Source organism: Phyllopteryx taeniolatus, chromosome 10 (assembly GCF_024500385.1).
Source record: "Phyllopteryx taeniolatus isolate TA_2022b chromosome 10, UOR_Ptae_1.2, whole genome shotgun sequence".
Lineage (NCBI taxonomy): Eukaryota > Metazoa > Chordata > Actinopteri > Syngnathiformes > Syngnathidae > Phyllopteryx > Phyllopteryx taeniolatus.
The window spans coordinates 27,396,575-27,415,424 of record NC_084511.1 but is presented as its reverse complement, the minus strand read 5'-3'; the positions used below and the strand labels follow the sequence as shown (position 1 = coordinate 27,415,424).

Genomic DNA, 18,850 nt, shown 5'->3' with positions numbered 1-18,850 from the left:
ATCTGGAACCACGACTATCATTTAGAGCTAGAACCACATATTTTTGGGACCTTTGCACCTGGAACAACATGGCATTAGAACAAGACACCACATACAATTTTGACCAGCTACCACACAGGATTAGGAATCGCCCCGTGCCCCCACCCAAAAAAAAAAAAAAGATTTGGAACAGTAACCACCAAGCCTTCGGAACTGGAGCTGCATAAAATTCAACTAGGAACAACACGATTTGGACAAGGCACCACATAAGCTTTGGACCAAGAACTACATAGGATTCGGACCAGGAACCACACTCAATTCGGACCTGGAAACACATGGGATTTTGACCAGCAACCACATGGTATTTGGAACGGGAACCACATAATATTTGGACCTGGATCCACATATGATATTTGGATCAGCAACCACATTTGAACAAGGAATCACATTCCATTCACAGGATTTGGACCAGGAACTCCATTATCCAGAATTTGCACAAGGGACCACCTAACATTTGGAACTGAAACCACTCAGAAAATTGGGCACAAAAACACGGGATTTGGGCCTGGAACCACATGGGACTTGGACCGCTAATCATATCATAGGAGCACACAGTAAGTTGCTACAAGCAGCAGTGTGCTAACTTAAAATGAGAATCCCCATTGGCAGGTTAACAAGGATTGTTTTTAGCAACATCTTAGCAAGGCACATGAACGATTCCACCTACATTTGCGATAAAAATGTATTACAAAAATGTATTGTGAGCGTGTGTGTGTGTGTCTCTCTCTCTGTGTATGTGTGTGTAACTGCAAAGACACCTTAATACAATCATCCCTTTACTTTCTCAAATCAGTCGACTGTCGGCGTTGTTACAAACGCATCCAAGAGGCCATAAAAAAAGTTTGCTTACGGCACTGGCCTCGTCCATTTAATTAGCAGCCACGACTCGCTAAAAACCGCCCGCGGGCATCTCTAATACGACGGCCGATGAGCTAGCGCGCGAGCCACCTCCAGGGACTGACGATATTATTAAAATTCGGTGGCTTGTGTCAGCCTTATCGGCCACGGCCGCTGGAAATATTGCAGCAAAAAAAAAAAATGCCGACGACGGGATGGTATTTTCTTGGAATGCGGCCAACTGAATTTCGACGCGCGGGCACTCCTGCTGCCATTCAATAAGTACCTTCTTGCTTATTAGGTGTAGCGATGCTCCTCTTTGGCTAATTTCCTGCACTTTTGTTGTGTCGCTCCTCAGCCCTTTTTACTGCCACTCCCCCTTTTTCGACTGGGATTATTCCTCCGCCATGTTGGTACTTTATGCACTTTAGCTCCAACTTCTTCAGTTTAATAGATTATATAAGGAATGTATGCGAGCAAAAAAAAAAAAAAAAAAGTGCAACTACAGTAAATATGCCTGCTGGCAGAGTTACGGCATGCTTTCAAAAAAATGTACTCGCAGCTATTTTGAAATCGTCTTAGCCTCTCGCCGCGACCATATCTGTGCACAGCCAGATCCTTTATTATTATTGATCTCTGTCACTGACGCTTTTCAATGGAAAGTGTCGCATAAAATATTTATTTCCTGTTTCCTGACACCTGCTGTGGTGAGGTGTTATTTTTATTTTTTTTTATGATTCTTTTTTAAAGCGTGGATTTAGGTGTCCGTTGGAGGCGCCAGGAGTGTCATTTTTGTTTGTGGCCCGACGAACACTAGAAACAAAAGCGCTCTCCGTGGCGGTTGGAGGTGTTATCGCTCCCTGTCGCCATCCGTGAGCCATCGTCTACTCCAGGGGTGTCAAACTCTTTTTTTTTGTCTCGGCCCGCATTGTCGTTATGATTTCCCTCAGAGGGCCGTTGGAACAGTGTAACATATAAATGTTTAATCATCACCAAAACATATTACCATGACACAACAAAATTGCGGGAAAACTAGTTTTGAAATCAGAAGACAAGGGTAATAGTTTGTTCAAGTGTTGTTTAAGTTACTGTAGAAGGAGGGTTTGGTAACACAAAAATGCAATATCTCAACATTATTGTTTAATATTATGACAATTTGGAATTTGGGTACAGATTTGAGCAAAAATCACGGACGTTGACGAGCATGATTAGCTTTCGCGGGCCACATAAAATGATGTGGCGGGCCACGTCTGGCCCACGGGCCTTGAGTTTGACACCAAGGTCTACTCAGTGGATGTAGTTTGCGCCCTGTTTTTTGATACGTGAGATTCCTGTTTATCGATCGATCAGAAGTGGGATGCGATCTCTCTTCATGACCGTTAACACAATACATCATTCAACTGTTGAAGGTAAATGAGGCTCGGTTTGATTTCTTGAATATGGAGCAGCCTACAAAAAGGCAAAAACTGACCAAGGCTACCACAGGCCGATATTAATAAGCATGTGGAGACGCTGGGTAACGACATGACCCACGGTCCATAAGTCATGTGACGAGCATTTAGCCAAAGACAAAGCAATGCGGTTCGTTTAAACCGCGTCCAGACTTTCATTTGTTTGGCTTTGACACAAGTGCCAAGGAGAGTTGTCATACAATCGGTGTGATGTCATCATTCCTTGCCGGAGAAGCGCTACCGTGCACAATAGAAATAAATAAAATGGCTACAAATAAGCCACAGTCAAAAAAAAAAAAAAACAAAAAAAAAAAACCTCCACAGCACAGCAGCCCAAATGCGACTCGTTATATAATTACTGTGATGAGATCATTCCACGCAAATTATTCATGATAACAGCCACAAAGCGCAATTGACCTAAACAAAACAGCGAGGATTACTGGAAGGCTTCTGTGGAAAATATTCCTTACAGATGTTAGATACATTTTGCAACTAGTCAATCGTATTGCATCGTGATGTCATGTCAAGTTACAGAACAATAATGGTGCCCGCGCATGTCACTCTCCAGACTGGCCGTTCCGTTTATTTCTATTGTGCATGTTGGCATGACGTATGTATCAAGTCAGAATGAGCTCACGCGCTACTGTAAACGGCGCATACATGAAAAATGCAAATCCGAGCTTGAAGCCACTCAACTGTTTTGCGAGCATGAATGCAAGGATGTTGGGTTTGCATGGAAAACAGTACATCAGCACATGATGCAAGTAGGTCGATTTAAAAATACAAATAAATTCCCGCTGCCAGCGCGCACGGGTGGGGCTCAGCGCCGCCGGGCCGCCACGTTGGCCGAGCGTGTGGTTTGCGGTCACCGGGCACAACGAAGGCCGCGATGCATGAAGGCGTCGCACTCGCGTGAAAGGCGATTACCAACCTTTCAATTGAAAGGGGGCAGAAAACAGGTAGTCACTCTTTTTTGCTTAACTGCAAGCAGCAATAGCAGAGTGCATTGTGGGTATTCTTCCCATCTCTCTTTTTCTCCCTGTGGCTTTTCTTCCTGTTGTGTGTTTGTTTGCGTTGGCTGTTGTTTTTTCCACGCAGCAAAATAGCGGGCGCCTAATTAAGTCTTGGAGGGGGAGAAAGAAGCTGCTTAGCGGGGCCGTGAGCGACAAACGCAAAATGAAGGGGAAAAAAACAAAAACATCAAAGCTGAATACACAGGCCATAACATTAGGTACACTCATTCAATGTCTTCCAACCTGTCCTGGCACATATTTTACGTTAGAAAAATCTCACGACACACCATCCATCCATCCGTCCGGCCATCTATCCATCCATCGGTCCCCTCCATCATCTCTACCGTTCATCCTCACTCGGGTCACGGGTGTGCGAAACAAAAATCTATCAAAACGTATATACATAAGAAAATAATGATGATCATTCATGCATTTACAGAGTGCAAAATCCGGACCGGTTTGGTTAAACATTTTCCGAGCCGCTTCTCCTCACGCGGGTCGCGGGCGTGCTGGAGCCTATCCCAGCTGCCATCGGGCAGGAGGCGGGGTACACCCTCAACTGGTTGCCAGCCAATCGCAGGGCACACAGAAACAAACAACCATTCGCACTCAACAGTCATGCCTACGGGCAATTTAGAGTCTCCAATTAATGCATGTTTTTGGGATGTGGGAGGAAACCCAAAGAGAAAATTGATATTTGTTAAAAAAAAAATAAAATGAAATGGATCAACGCCAGTGACGTGGATTCTTGTCAAAATCTACTTATCATCAAAACCCAAGTATCCCAAATTTTTGGGATGCCGTTGTGTCGCTGAGAGACCCGAGATGGCCATCCATCAGGGCTAAAGTAGGCCACCGCGGGTGACAGCGTCATCGCACGACGCAAGATCGGCGGACAAGACGACGACACTCGCGGTCACGAAGGTTCGCTCAGCAAATATCAAGCTCATCTCCATCACTTTTGACAGCGACTAAAAAAAAAAAACACACAAAAAACCCCATGCCAGAAGATACATACGGTATATAGTTAGAACAGAATAATAATGATAGTATAATCCAAAACATCAACAGAATTGATAATAGGCCATTCAAGTGATAATTAACATTTGAAATTGATGGTGAATTTTGTTCTTCTAAACTAATTAACTAAATTGCATGGCAAAGCAATAACACAGTGTCCCATTTAAACAACGTCTGAGGTGTTTTCAATTGTAAACAAATATTGAAATTCAATTATTAGCCTTTGGTGACGAAAACCAATGAACGTCTTCCCTCTGTCCATGTTAAAGACGCGGAAAACAGCAACCCCCATTAGCATGACCGGAAATGCCCCCCCCCCCCCCCCCCCCCCCCCCCTGATATCAGAATATCAGAAGCAAACGCTGATTTATGCATCCAGCCAAACTGAATGCAGCTCTGCTTACAGCTATGTCATAGAAATTCTGAACGTCTTGCTTCGAGACACATTTTCAGAAATAGACACCTAACAAATGATTTATAGTTGGTTGCCTAATTTCACACTTCGTGGGTGAGAAAGCAGTCCTGAGATTCGACTATTTATGTTCAAGCAATTAAAGAGTCACTTTTACACAATATGTCCCCTTTAAGACTGCAATTGTCTCGGAAAGAAGCCATCAAGTATTTATTAATAAACCCCAGCTAGGTAACATTTACATGATCTATCAGTCTCTCGGAGCGTCATTATTCTCTTTTAAGATGTGAAAATGTGCCGGCGGATCTAATCAGACCACATTCGACTGATGTGAGGGCCAAGAGAAAACCAATAACAGAAAACAACAAATCTAATGTCGGCGGACACGCTCGACTGCGTCGTGCAATTAGAAGCTTCACGTGGGACCGCCGAGACGAGATCGGACGTGCTCCGACTACTTCTTTGCAGAAAAACATGCTGTATAAGAGTATTAGTTGCAGCAGTTTTCAACAAATTAGTAGTTTACAGTATGTGAACGTGAAAAATCTGATAACTGGGAGGATTTGACACGTCTACATGCACTTTAGAAATCCCCCAAAATAACTTTGTTGACTTGGCTTCGCTCCTTTATTGGATTTACTCAAACTTCTGGTTATTTTCCACACCCATTTGACATCCAGTCTTGACCGGTTTAAACTAAGCGGCAGACTTCCTGGTCGTTTTAGGGCATGGGTTCTTGAGACTTTTTGTTGTTGTTCTGCTCGTGATAGGCACAACTCCCAAGTGCCATGCTGCTAAGTGAAACTGGGTTAGGGGGCTGAAATGTTTTAATGTTCTTGGCTTGATAAAATAAAATGCACCTAAAACGGAAAAAAAAAGAAGTAGTGATTTGCTGCCATCTATCGGTAATTATAAAACCTTTGAAGGGGCTCGTAATCGCTGGGAGATTTTCGATGTTTGCAACAGGACTCGAAGTCCCAATTCTCCGCAAAGACTGAGGGTTCACTGTTCACGGGGTTGAAATTTGGAAGCAATCTGCCAAAATCTCTAGGACAAGACTGTCTTTGAAGGGCCAAAATGAAACCAAAATGGTCAACTTTGAATTTTCTAAACCTACACAGCCAAGTTTTGGGGTGCTAGACTAGCATCTTTGCTGGTCCTGAGTCAAATAACCACCGGGGAGACTACGAAGCTACTCTTGAGAGTTCCTTGATCTCTGTATACTCCATTGACGTCAATGGCATAGTATGGGCATGGCGAGTCATCAAATTTCACCGCCATGCAACACAAAGTCTCATTTCTTTGCAAGTATAACAAAATGTGTCAAGTTTGTCTTTGGAGGAAAGGACCACTTTGAACCACAATGGCCGACTTCCATGCTTCCTTGCTTTCGGGGTTGACATTTCTCAACCGACTGAGCAAAGTTTTGCAGTGTCAGACTAACACCGATTGGTACTGAGGAAAGGAACCGAGTCAAGAATCAAATCAGCAACCAAATCAGGAACCCGAGTCCAGAACCAAGTCAGGAACCACCGGGAAGATGATGAAACGACCTAGAGTTCTTTGAAGGCACAATTGCTGTATTGCGACGCCACTGCTATCATTTGCAAACTTTGGTCATGAGATGGTATTCTCCAATTGTCCACATTTTCTTCGATCCCATGCCCTTCTTGTTGTCATGCTACCATTAATCCTGCCAGGGCACTGCCAGTTGACAGTGTCTGGGTTTTGGGGCACTGACGCCAGGCTATCTCGGAACACACAATAACGGCAGTGCCTCACTGGGAGGGACAACAACAAGGTCAAATGTATCACGGAGCAAAGTATTATAGCGCCATGTGTTGGAAATGTAAGGTTCTTTTACACACCCTTTTCAAAAGTCAGCCTGTTTCCGAGAAATCCCATCATCTCCTGATTTCATGGCAAATCACTGCTGGCATCCAAAAATGGCAGCATTCGTCCTTTTTACTCCAAGTGCATTCATGGTGAATACATGAAAAGGGGAGGGGAAGCGTCTTTGGTGCGCGGAAGTTCAAGACGCGGCGAGCAAGCGCGTCAGGCTGACCTCAGTTTAACGCCTGTGCTACTTTGTCCTTTCCTGCCTCGCGTTAAAAGCCCAACAAGTCAGGCAAAAAAAGGCATTCAATCGCCTCAAACGAACATGTGAGGGTGGAAAAGATGACAAATATAAGCGACTGCAAGAGTATGGCTTCTGCTTACCACTTTGAGACGCAATTATCCCCTCAGCCATGGCCCGCACTTATTCTCGCCTCCTTCGCTGCAGTTGCTCCGATTCTCAGTCTTGATCTGCAAGAAGATGACAGCGAGAATGATGCGAAGGCTTTTAAGCCACACGGACGATCAATAGTGTTTCCAAAGAAGCTCACTATTTGCACATTAGATGGCCACACTTTTATTGCAAATATTTCTAACCAAGATGCAGCTATTGGATTGCTTTTATGGAGAGTCATCTCACTTCGCCGCCACACTATAACAAAAATGAGTTTGTCTTTGAAATACCTCTGCAAATGCCAAAATGACCTTAAAGCAGCCATGAAATGGCATACATACCCACTTTCATGTTGTAATAGATAAGATAAACTGGCTTCAGGGGCGGAATTTTCAAAAAACGTTATGCTCGGTGACAAACGTCCTGCTGTTGCGACGAGCAAAAACTGCTTTTGCTGTCCTGAGGGAAGGAACCCAGTCAAGAATCACATCAAGTCTTGTCTACCACGTTCACACTGAGCCAGTGGTGGATCAGCGGCAAACCCAAAATGATGTTATACTGCAAACAGAGGAGCACCACCTTTTTGATGGTCCAGAGGGAAGGAGGTCAAGAACTAAGCCTAGAACAATGCCAAAACCAAGTCTAGACTTTATTCTTGACTCATTTTTTGACTCTGGACTTAGTTTCTTTCTTCTGGATCAGTTGCAGCTATTCCATCCGTTCTGCCAGCTTTATCTGGCACCAGATAAGAAGTCAACTTGGTTCTTGAAATAGTTCTTGACTGGGTTCCTTCCCTCAAAGTGCAGCAAAGCGCTATTCCTGAAACAAGAACCTTTTTGTTTTAGCATCATGAATTTTGGTAACTTGTTTACCATGAGGAGACCCACCAAAACGTCTCACAAACCCATGACCAACGAGTTCATTTTCCTCTGAAGGGGCCATTTTGGCAATTTCCAGGGGCACTTCAAAGATGAACTTGTGCTCGAGATTTTGTCTGACTGCCACAAAATTCGAAACTTGTATATTAGAGGTAGACTTGATTCTTGACCATGGTTTTTGACTGGTTCTTCACCAGGCCAAGGCCCAAGGCCCGATTATGTGACCGCAAGCTTTGCCTTTTTAATCCAATTCGAGTATAAATTCTAAATATAGTTAAGTATTGTTGTGAACCACAACACGTATGCTTTTCTACAGTGCATTTGCACGGCTTGGCGGCGGCGGCCGGCTGTGTCTCACTCGCCTAAAAGCCACAAATGCGCTTCCAAAAGTGTGTGGAAGCTTATGTTTACGACATCATCCTCCGCGAAATGGGCCCCGACGCAGCACAATTCTGGTTCTGAAATGCTCTCCAAAAATAAATTGAAGCTCGTCTGAGTTTATAGCAGGTGATGGATAGCTTTGAATAAAACGCAGCCGCGTTATCACTCTGCCAGTTTTTCCCGAGCCGAGTGGTCACGTAGCAGCCACATTAATCGACGAAACTACGTCACAACGACGGCGATTTTAAATCCTGTCGTTTGCAAGCGGTTCGGTGTTCAAAGGTTATTGCATTAAATCGACAAAGCGCATAGTTGTCCAACTTAAACCAGGACTCATTTTGACCTATGTTATGCATAAAACAGCAGAAAAGATTGGATTTTGATCGGACATCATTTCAAACCCAAAACGCTCCGTAGATCCGCAGTGTTAGCACAGATTAGCATTAGCTGACAGGTAGGTAGGTAGGTAGGTAGGTAGATTAGGTAAGTAGGAGGTAAGTCACTAGGTAGGTAGGTAGGTAATGTTGGGGGGAGAGATACGGTTCAATTAGTCAGTGGTGGCTTTGTGCAAGCGCCCTTCGTTTGCAATCTGGATGAGGAGGAGTGAGTTTCAAAGTCTCCAAAGGTTTGTAATATGACCGCAATCAGCGGCTACTGTATATTTGTTGCGAGTTGCTCCGTTGAAAAGTAGTTAAAGTCGTTAAGTTGTCATCAATGAGTAGCCTTCGCTTTGTCGGAACCACTCGCTCCGCCTCCTCGGTGTCATTAAGGTAACGGAAGCCATACTTGACATTCGCAGTAGACAGAATAAGCGTCCTGAAACCGAGCCATTTCAAGCAGTGTGACAAGTCATCATTCTTGATCCTATGTGGAATTGGACGGAAGAACGTCAGAGAGCTTTTATTGAGACATGGGGGAACTGTTTTGGAATTGTGAAAAAATGCCAGAATACGTCTACCTACAAGCTCTTTCTTGCACTGTACGCTCTTTGAATTGTATTTAAACGTTTCTCTTGGTTTTTAATGTTTATGATGTTTTGTTCTCTTTGTTTTTAAATGCGTGTAATCATTTCAAGCACATTGAGTTACCTTGTGTATGAAATGCGCGATATAAATACATTTGCTTCGCAGAACCGCCCCAGCCTCAAAATCGAGCGATATCAACCAGAGCGTGACAAGCGAACATTAAGTTTTCTACAATTCCTTTGTGCATTTGGACAGAAGAATGTCACTCAGGTTTAATTGAGACACATGGGAACCATGTGAGACTGTGAAAAGAATGGCGTAATATGTATCCTTTAAGACTGAGTGCTTTCTGTTATATGTAAATGACTACAATCCAACAGGGTGTGTGCAGAACCATAAAGAGGTTATTGCTCAAGTTGGATTTGTCAAATGGGCCTTCCACTTGCCATGAATATCCAAGGTGGACAAAAAGGGGAGGGAGGCTGGATGTGGGCTCCCTCAAATGCATCTCATCAATATTCTGCGGTCATTGTCAGGAGTCAGTTCCAGGCTTTAATGAGGGGATCCGGCTGATAAATGAGCAAAAAAAAAAAAGGGGAAAGATGGACCACCATTGTCCTTGAACTCTTAACGGTCCGCTAATAGCGAGCCGTGTCAAGAGTAATTTTAACAAGAGCGTCCCAACCGGGACGTACCGCATCCTCTCTCCGTCTTTGGACCAGGAAGAAGATGGCTGTCTCACTCTTATCATCACATTACCAAGTCAGGCACGCCTTTTTGCATAATCGCCACACGCTCGTGTTTCATCCTGCTGCCTGGATGAAGGAAGTCATTATAAGACAGCGAGGGAGAGTAGCGGGTGTGTGGAGAGGCCTTGGTGCAGTGTGGAGGACACTCTTTTGACAAGAGGCTCTAAAGTGACAAAGAACTTCAATCCCGAAGCCCTAAAAATAAACCATACGATGTGTGTCCGGGCTTGCGTCACCATGTCGAACAGAGACCCATGCCCCATTGCCCCAGATGTTTTGAACCCTCAGTTGGACTTTTACTAAAGACATTAAACGCTTCAATTGTATTTTCACTCTTGGGGAACAGACAAGACCTGAAGACAAAACCTCCCCACACCAGAAAGGGAGACCAAACAACACCAGACCAGAAGTCCAGAAAAGATGACACCAGAAAAGTTGACAAAAAAGCCCAGGAAAACAGAAAATAACAGACTAGTTAGAAGACCAGACAAGACCAGACCTTGAGACAAGACCAAACCAGATGGGGAGAATGCTATAAAAGAGAGAAAAAAAAAATTCAAGGCCAGCCTCGAAGACCCGGCTGAGGTGGAGACAAGACCTGACCAGGAGACCAGACTAGACATAACGCAGGCCAGGAAAATGTTACTAGAAAGAGCAAAAGAATTGATGGAGTTTTCATTAACATATGAGACAAGCCAACACAAGACCAGACCAAGAGACCAGAAGACCTGACAAGACAAGAATCTGGGGAAAAAAGACCAGACAAGAAGAATCTTGCTAAAGACAGTAAAAGCATCAATTGCATTTTCACTTGCAGAGACCACACCAAACCAGCCGAGGATACAAGACCAGGGGGAAAAATGGACAAGACCATACTAGGACATATGACCTGACCAGGAGACTAGACTAGAGCAGCTGCAGACCATAAGAACTGAAGTAACGACAGTCAAAGCAGAGAAACCAGACCAGAAGACCAGCCCAAGGCAGGCAATGAGTCCCAATCAGATGAGGAAACCAGACCAGACTAGGAGTCCAGACTAAACTAGACTTGACTAGGGACCAAATCAAACCAGAGTGGAGACTTGACAAGAAGACCAGCCTAGGCGACCAGATTACCTGACCAGGAGTCTAGAACCCCAGACCAGGAGACCAGACTTGACCAGACTAGGTCTTGAAACGAGACCTGACCAGGAGAACAGACCAGGGTAGGGACTTAACAAGAAAAGAAAAAAAACACACACCAGGAGACCAGAGCAGACCAGAAGACCAAATGACTTAGACAGGATATCAGACAATACAGCATCAGAGGATCAGACCTGGAGTCTAGGAGACCAGACCTGTACAACTGTACAGTACAACATAGCTCCAATACAGCCCGAAAAGGGATGTTTACTCATCCATTTATTTACAGTCTAATCACTTTCAAACCGTCTATGAATTATGATGACAACCAGTTTATGTTGTTTTGGTCTTGTTTCCAAGATTATGAATGCATCTTTAAAGCAAATAAAGTCATTAGGCCCTGGGCAAGCAAATGCCAGATCGCATTAAAGGGTCTTCGGTAAGTTAATTTGTGCTATTAAATCACATCCATCACTCCTGCACATGCAGCAGGTGTCACGTCGCCACCGAAGCGTCCCGCCTTCTCTATCTTAACCTTTTCCGCGTCTAATAAACACATTAAGCCTTCTATTACAGTCTGCACAAGCTGTTATTAAGAAGATATGCTGCACTTTGTAACAGACTACAACAAAATGGATTCAATTGCAGTTAATAAATCTTGACAGGAGACTTGAAGCGTGGCAGTCGATGGAATAAGTAACTGCACCGTGTAATACCTCTGACAGTGTCACTCAAAACAAGAGTATTATTAAGGCCACGAGTGAAAAATCCGAGGGCTTTCGTAAACTCCAAAACTTGAACAGGCATGTTCATCGAAAATGTTCACTGGCTAAACCCCCTAACCCAAAACTGGCTCTCTAGCACCCCCTGAGATTTGCGGAAAATCAAGCCCCCAATGCCAGTTTCACTTAGCAGTCTGCCATTTTTGCGCTTCGAAGCCTCCATTGTAGGGGGATGTCAAAAAAGTCCAGCTGCCGAAGCTAGGATGACTTAGAAATATGCCGAACCTGTGATCAGTATGTCCATCATGAGTAGAACCAACCCAAAAGTCTCCATTACAAATGCCACAGAAACCATGTCACAGACGCATTCTGACCTATGTAATGCACACAACAGTAGAAACAAACAGTGGATTTGGAAATGCTACTTCAAGCGTTGCCTGGAAAGATTTATTGACGGCCAAAATTTTACCCTAGGGGCGAAAAAAGAAAAAGAGAAAAAAAAGGGACTTTGACCACCATTCCATAACCTTAGTGGTTCCACTCGCACGCTTGGCTAGTCACTGTCATCCGTACAGCAATTACACACACACTTTTTCTTTGGTCTTCCAGCACACTCCTTTAATGCAAAAAAGACAAATCAAAACACCGCACAATTTCCCTCTTTGATCCAATGGAAATCCATCCTAAAAAGACACGTAGTCTGTTCTGCAGTTTAAAATGATGCATACTTCACATGGCGCTATAAATAGATCATATCCGCCTCAACTGAGGAGAAGGCCTCTCCATTTGTTGCCCCCGCCCCCCAGCTACTGTATTTCTACAGCGGGCTACTGCTCTTCCCTGCACTTGACGTGGCAGATTAATGAAATGATGCTCACACTTTTTATTTGTTGTTTTTTTTTTTATCCCCCTACACCGCGCTCATGGCGATGAAACAACAGAGGCTGAATATGAAACGTACGGTGATCATCATTCCGATCATCCACGCAGATGAAAGGCTGGCCCAATCGTCCACCCGCCCGTAGAGGTGGCAATGAAATATGGACGGCAGCAAATTGAGATTCATCAGGCAACGCCTTCCTCGCTGGCTGAAATCTATATTCAATTCGAAAGCATCTGTCATGGCGGCGGCGGGAGGGCTGAGGCATGCTGGGTTTGAGAATCACTTGTGAAAAAGGAAAAAACAAAGAAAATGCCGCCTGTCCTTCAGGTTACCTCTCTTCTCGTGGAATTCACAGGAGAGAGTTGATCCATCGCGCGTTGTTTGCCAATGTATTTTCACCTCAAACTAGAGTGCATAGCTTTGTTTTTTGTGCGGCCCCTCCACTCCGGTTTGTCTAACTGATCCCACAAGAACGATGAAGAATTTTTATATACTCAAATCTCAAGTCCAACGAGAGATTTCGAACGACTAACGTCACTCCGTGTGAAATATTTGAAGCCGCCGCACAATAACGGCTGATTTAATCAAGCAAAAATTCCAAAGATTAACGCCGCCTTCAAAGCGGACACTTTCGTCTCACGGGATGAACTCGTGTGCGCTTGCAGCTGGTTTGTTAGCGAAACAAACGCGCGCTGATACTACATGCGTTTCGGTGTCGACCCCTGGACAATTGTGCACCTGTTCTTGTTTAAATACAAAATGGCTTTTCATCAGTCGCTTTGCTGGCCATCCAAAATGCATAACGGCACCGCTGAAGCTCTTTATGAGTCCGGCGTGAGCAATGAGCTGCGTCAGGCCCGCACATGCGCACGCACGTTAGTCTGCCCCTGCCCACTCTCGCTCGTGCCGAAAGACGCCATGTAATGAAGAAACAATCGATAAAGGAATGCACCATTTGCTCCGTGCACGCAAGTTGTGTGTCATAGCTTCTTTTTTTTTTTTTGGGGAACAATTACTAAGGGAATCTAATTCACATATCATCGCTGTCGGGCAGAATCCCCTATATCGGAATATGGTCACCTGTAAAAAAAAATGAATGCACCTCTGTTTAGCATCTTTCTCATGGCTACACATGAAGAGTTGAAGTCACGAAAATATATCTGCTAAAAGCTTCCGGTGGCTGGAAGTCGTCAAACTTGGTCGCCACGCTCTCCCCCACACAAAACAGTGTTTCGCCGATTAGTGTGAATTTCGTCCGGTGTCCTGTCTCGCGTATGTGGTTCAAATTTAGCCGCATTTGGGAAAAAATGAGCCATAAATGGTCGTTTCAAACCAAAATGGGAGACTTCCTCTGTCTTTTTGTTTTGTGGGTCCACTCATGATGTCTACCAAATTTCAGGTTACTATGTAAAACTGGCTTCGGGGGTTGCATTTTCAAATGAGCTCAAATAACCCAAAAATGCACCAGGACCAGCACTCCAGCAAGATTCGATGCATTTTTGAGTTTAGGAAAGCCCTCAAAGCGGCCAGCTTTCATCATATCTGTTTGCTCGCTTCACTTGGATGGAGCGCTGCTGTCTTGTCGTGCCTCCCCACGCTGCACTCTGACCGTAAAGCAAAGCCAAACATTACGCCGCTCTTTCTTTACCGTCTCGCTCATGCTTAAATGATTTCTGCGGGAACACAGCGAGCCCCAAGGAGCTAAAAAAGGTCACATCATGGAGATGGTGGCGGTCTGTGTGTGTGTGTGTGTGGTGTTTGGAGAGTGTGTGGTGTGGCTACAAAAACACTCGATTCAAAGATACAGTGCAAGCATCTCCCAGAGCTCCACTGCCGTCCATGTATCCTGTTCAGGGTCGTTGGAAGCTGGAGCCTATCCCGACTGGCCCTGGACCGGTCACCAGTTAGTCGCAGGTAACAAACCGGAAATAAAGACACAGACAACCATTGGAATTGAAACCCCGCTACCTCCCGCAGAAGTCAGGCGAATGTACCACGACGACTCCAGCGCTTGGTGCCTTAATGGAGTGAATGGATCTCAAACTAGACTTCCCCGGCCAGCGGGAGTCCTGCAATTCGGGTCGGGCACCAAGTATCCAGATTCGATTGTAACCGGGATTAACGTTCTGATTCTCCTGGAATCGTTCAAATTTAAACATTTTGGTTTCTAGTTTCGATGCCTACAATCAGAAGAAGAAGAACGCAGCGAAAAGCTACAAAGGAGTGGCCAAACCAACGAAGAAGTCCACCCACAAAGAAGTGCGTGTGCTCAACGGTGGTGGGAATCGAAAGTCTGTCGTAACTTTATTATAACAAACGACCAGTTGCAACATTTGCAAGTAAGATCCTATTGTGCAAAGGAGGTTTCACCAAGCGTAGGAGTAACGGTTGCGTGCCGTCTTTGACGCGCTTCCTCTCTTTGACGAGGCCGAGCCTCAGCCTACCGCACGCCGAACTTGAGTGAAGTAAAGCAAAAGAACTCCTTCAAATTTAAATGAAGTAGTCATTATTTATTTTCCAAAGTCTCAGCGAGCCACAGCAGAAGGACGAAAGAGCCACATGCGGCAGACCCCCCCGCCCCCTCAAAACTTCGAACCCTTAAACCGAAGCCTTTAACAACAACCCGAGCCCTAACCTTCACCCTTTATCTTTAACACGCTCCCCTAACGGATCGTGTCCAACGTCCGAGGAAAGCACTCTTGTGATTATTACGACGGCAAATCCAATTGACCGGAATGAGCCAATGCCGTAAAAATTCTAATCGACAAAGCAATCGCGCAGCCATCAAGTCAATGGACGGAGCACGACGCCATCAGTCACCGTGTAATGAAACACACACACCTTCTTTATTTACGCTAAAGACCACCGAGCAAAGCGCCATAAATGTCCCGTACGCGCTACGCTGGTTTTATGTGGCAACAAACGATGTCGTAAGGTTAACGCTGATTTGAAAAGCACTTTGTGTGTCGCTTAGCAAAATATTTCAATAATATGTTTGTTGGCCAAGTCGATGTGCCTGTTTACCCTTAACAGAACCTAGATATATATCTCAGGATATATTCAGTTACCGAAAAAAGCGAAAGCAACGTTTTTGATCCCCCATTTATCTTAATTTATCTTAATCTAAATGAATGCAATGGGACTGCTGACGTTCGAGTTGTCGTTTTCTTTTACTGCAAGGGAGACTCTTCTTTTAAAAGAGCTACTTATTTGGAGTGGAAATAATATAGTAATATTATTTCTTTATCATCTTATCTTTTGTCATGAGGGGCAGAGTGTTTTTTTTTTTATTCATTTTTTTATTTTGAATATGACACTTAAAAATAAAAATACCCACAAAATAAATGAAAAGCCCCTTGAAGGGGATTGTATGGAAATTATTCATTTGTATCCAATAAAAAACTCGAGTTATGAAAAAATATTGGCCTTGAAAGGGTGAACGGTATTGTAGGGAAATTCAAAAGGAGATGGTATTTTTTTTAAAAACCACACACACAATGTTAATGTATTCAAAACAGATTTCAGGAAGATGAAATTTTAGGTACCTTTGAGTTTGTTTTTTATCTGACACACACCCAAAAAAATCTGTTTTTCCCCAATTCAAAAAAACAAAAAGTAATAAAAATACTGATGTTTACATTGTTAAAATCCCTCAAAATAGAACAATAATATATGATGCAACAATTAAAGGCTGTAGTAGTTTTAAAAATGATTGAAGAACATATTTTTAATACTTGGACTGACAACAACAACAACAAAAACATACATCAAGTTGACAGCCTGCTGGTGAATTTCACATTTAGCTGTTTGTTCACTGCCAATTAGTGCACAGTGCATGATACCGGGAGCCTTTCATTTTTCATCCACACGTAACAATCTGCATGTCAGAATGAGTTCGCACAGGCATCACCCAACTGTCCCAGGAGATCTTTCCCAGCCTGCGAATGAAGCCATGGAACTGCCTGATGCATGATACCCGTCAATAGACTGAGAGAAGGGAGGCCAGCTAACATGTCCACCTGTGCACCTCTGTTTTAAATACCCGCTTAGTTTGAGCGAGCTAGCATGACCACAGCACACATCTGCATTACATTTAGCATCAGCTTTAGCCATTTAGCAGGACCACATTGAGATGATGCCTTATTAGGAATCCCACTCGTGTCCTAGGCAGGACACGCCCTGCTCCAATATTACTGTACGCAGCAAATGAAAACGATTGGATGCTGTATCCTGGTAGAACGCAAGAAAGAAGCATGAATGTGAATCCCCGTAAACCTCGACCACCCAAATGCTAGCCCTAACCCATCCTAAACTGCTTTCGCCCCTACCCTATCCCTAAACCTAACTATAACAAACTTCAAATTTGATACATATTTGGAATAGTCATCTCGTTTCGTTTGCATAGCCTGCCTTTCCCGCGATGCACGAGCCAATCATATCGCAGCGGGGCGTGTCCTATTCCTAATAATGCCGATTTGACATTTTGACAATGCACCTCTATTTTACATACACCCTTTGGACTGAATGTACTGTATATTACAAAAACAGATGTAGCAATAAAAGTGTGATGAGATCTGTGGGGAATAAACACACCCAAGCTCATTAAAGTAATAGCACACACACGCACGCACACACACCAATAGGTCTGAACATCTGCTGTGATAATAGCTTCACTTATGAAAATAGAAAAACGTAATTACTGACTTTTTTTTCTCTCTTTTAAATGATGCAAACGATCAAGTGGGATGTTGTGAACCCTGTCAATGGGAATCCAAACCACAATTGAAACCCTATCTTCGGCTTAATACCCTAATTTGAAACCCCAACCAAGCTTGAAACGCGAACTTGAAATCTCAACCTAAAGCCTGATAACACTCATTCATGTCCAAAAAAGAACACAAGGAACTTGTCTCCAGAACGAGTCGAGTAGTACGAAAACAGACAGTCAATTGGCAGAGAACACTTTGGAGACATAAAGACATTGACAAAAACACTTATACAATTTTAAAAAAATGGAAAGAAATTTAATTTTTCATTTTTTTTTGACAATTGTGCAAAAAGATGCAAGTCCTCTAGCACTCAGAGCAGTTTGAATGACTAATGTAGCAATGTCCATTGTCCAAAGGGCGCCGAGACGTCAAGGAGTGCATGCAGTTTAAAGTGACGAGTAGCGTGATAATCTGGGACAACGTCGATTGTGCAAATGTTGCAGGTACTCCTCAGTCAGTGTGCAAGTGGTGCAGATGCTACTCTGGCAGGAGTGGTCAGTATTGCTCAACAACAGATATGCAAATAATGCTGCGTGGCGAGACTACGACAGTGAGCGCACGAGCAATATACAATTGGCCCGACAGAAATGTGACAACAAACTCAAGACAAACAAATTGGCAGCATGTTGCGATGGAATTGTAGGTTAGCTGTTTAAGAAGTTGATGGCAAGAGGGAAGAAAGAAGCTGTCGGAATGTCTGCTAGATTAAGTTTGCATTGTTCGGGAGCGCCGACCCGAGGGAAGGAGCCGGAAGAGCCGATGACCGGGATGTGGAGGGTCCGTGAGGACTTTACACGCTCTTGTCTTAGTTCCGGCAGCATACAAGTCCTCAGGGGTCGGTAGGGGGGTACCGGCAATCTTTTCAGCAGTCCGTCGCAGTCGGAGTTTGTCCTTTTTTGTAGCAGCACCAAACCAGACTGTGATGGAAGAACACAGGACCGATTCGATGACCGCTGTGTAGAACTGCCTCAGCAGCTCCCGTGGCAGGCCGTACTCCCTCAGAACCCACAGGAAGTACATCCTCTGCTGGGTATTTTTGAGGACGGAGTTGATGTTGATCGCCCACTTCAGGTCCTGAGAGACCGTAATTCCCAGGAACTTGAAGGTCTCGACGGTTGACACAAGGCAGCTGGACAGTGTGAGCGGCAGCTGTGGCAAAGGATGCCTCCTGAAGTCCACAATCATCTCTACAGTCTTGAGTGTGTTCAGCTCCAGGTTGTGTCTGCCGCACCGCAGCTCCAGCCGCTCCGCTTCCTGTCGATATGCGGACTCGTCACCGTCCTCGATGAGGCCGATGACAGTGGTGTCATCTGCAAACTTCAGGAGTTTGATAGCCGGGTGCGTTGAGGTGCAGTCGTTTGTGTAGAGAGAGAAGAGCA

The 18,850-nt window shown here is 44.4% G+C and overlaps 1 protein-coding gene across 3 annotated transcripts in view; it reads right to left on the bottom strand.

Moving 5' to 3' along the window:
• The window catches only part of lingo2 (leucine rich repeat and Ig domain containing 2), a 289,552-nt gene that overhangs the window by 59,474 nt on the left and 211,228 nt on the right, over nucleotides 1-18,850 (bottom strand). For all 3 annotated transcript variants that reach the window (XM_061787552.1, XM_061787551.1, XM_061787553.1), the window contains one exon: nucleotides 6,993-7,079. The gene's annotated coding sequence lies outside the window, so the exon portion shown is untranslated. The remainder of the gene's footprint in view (nucleotides 1-6,992; nucleotides 7,080-18,850) is intronic.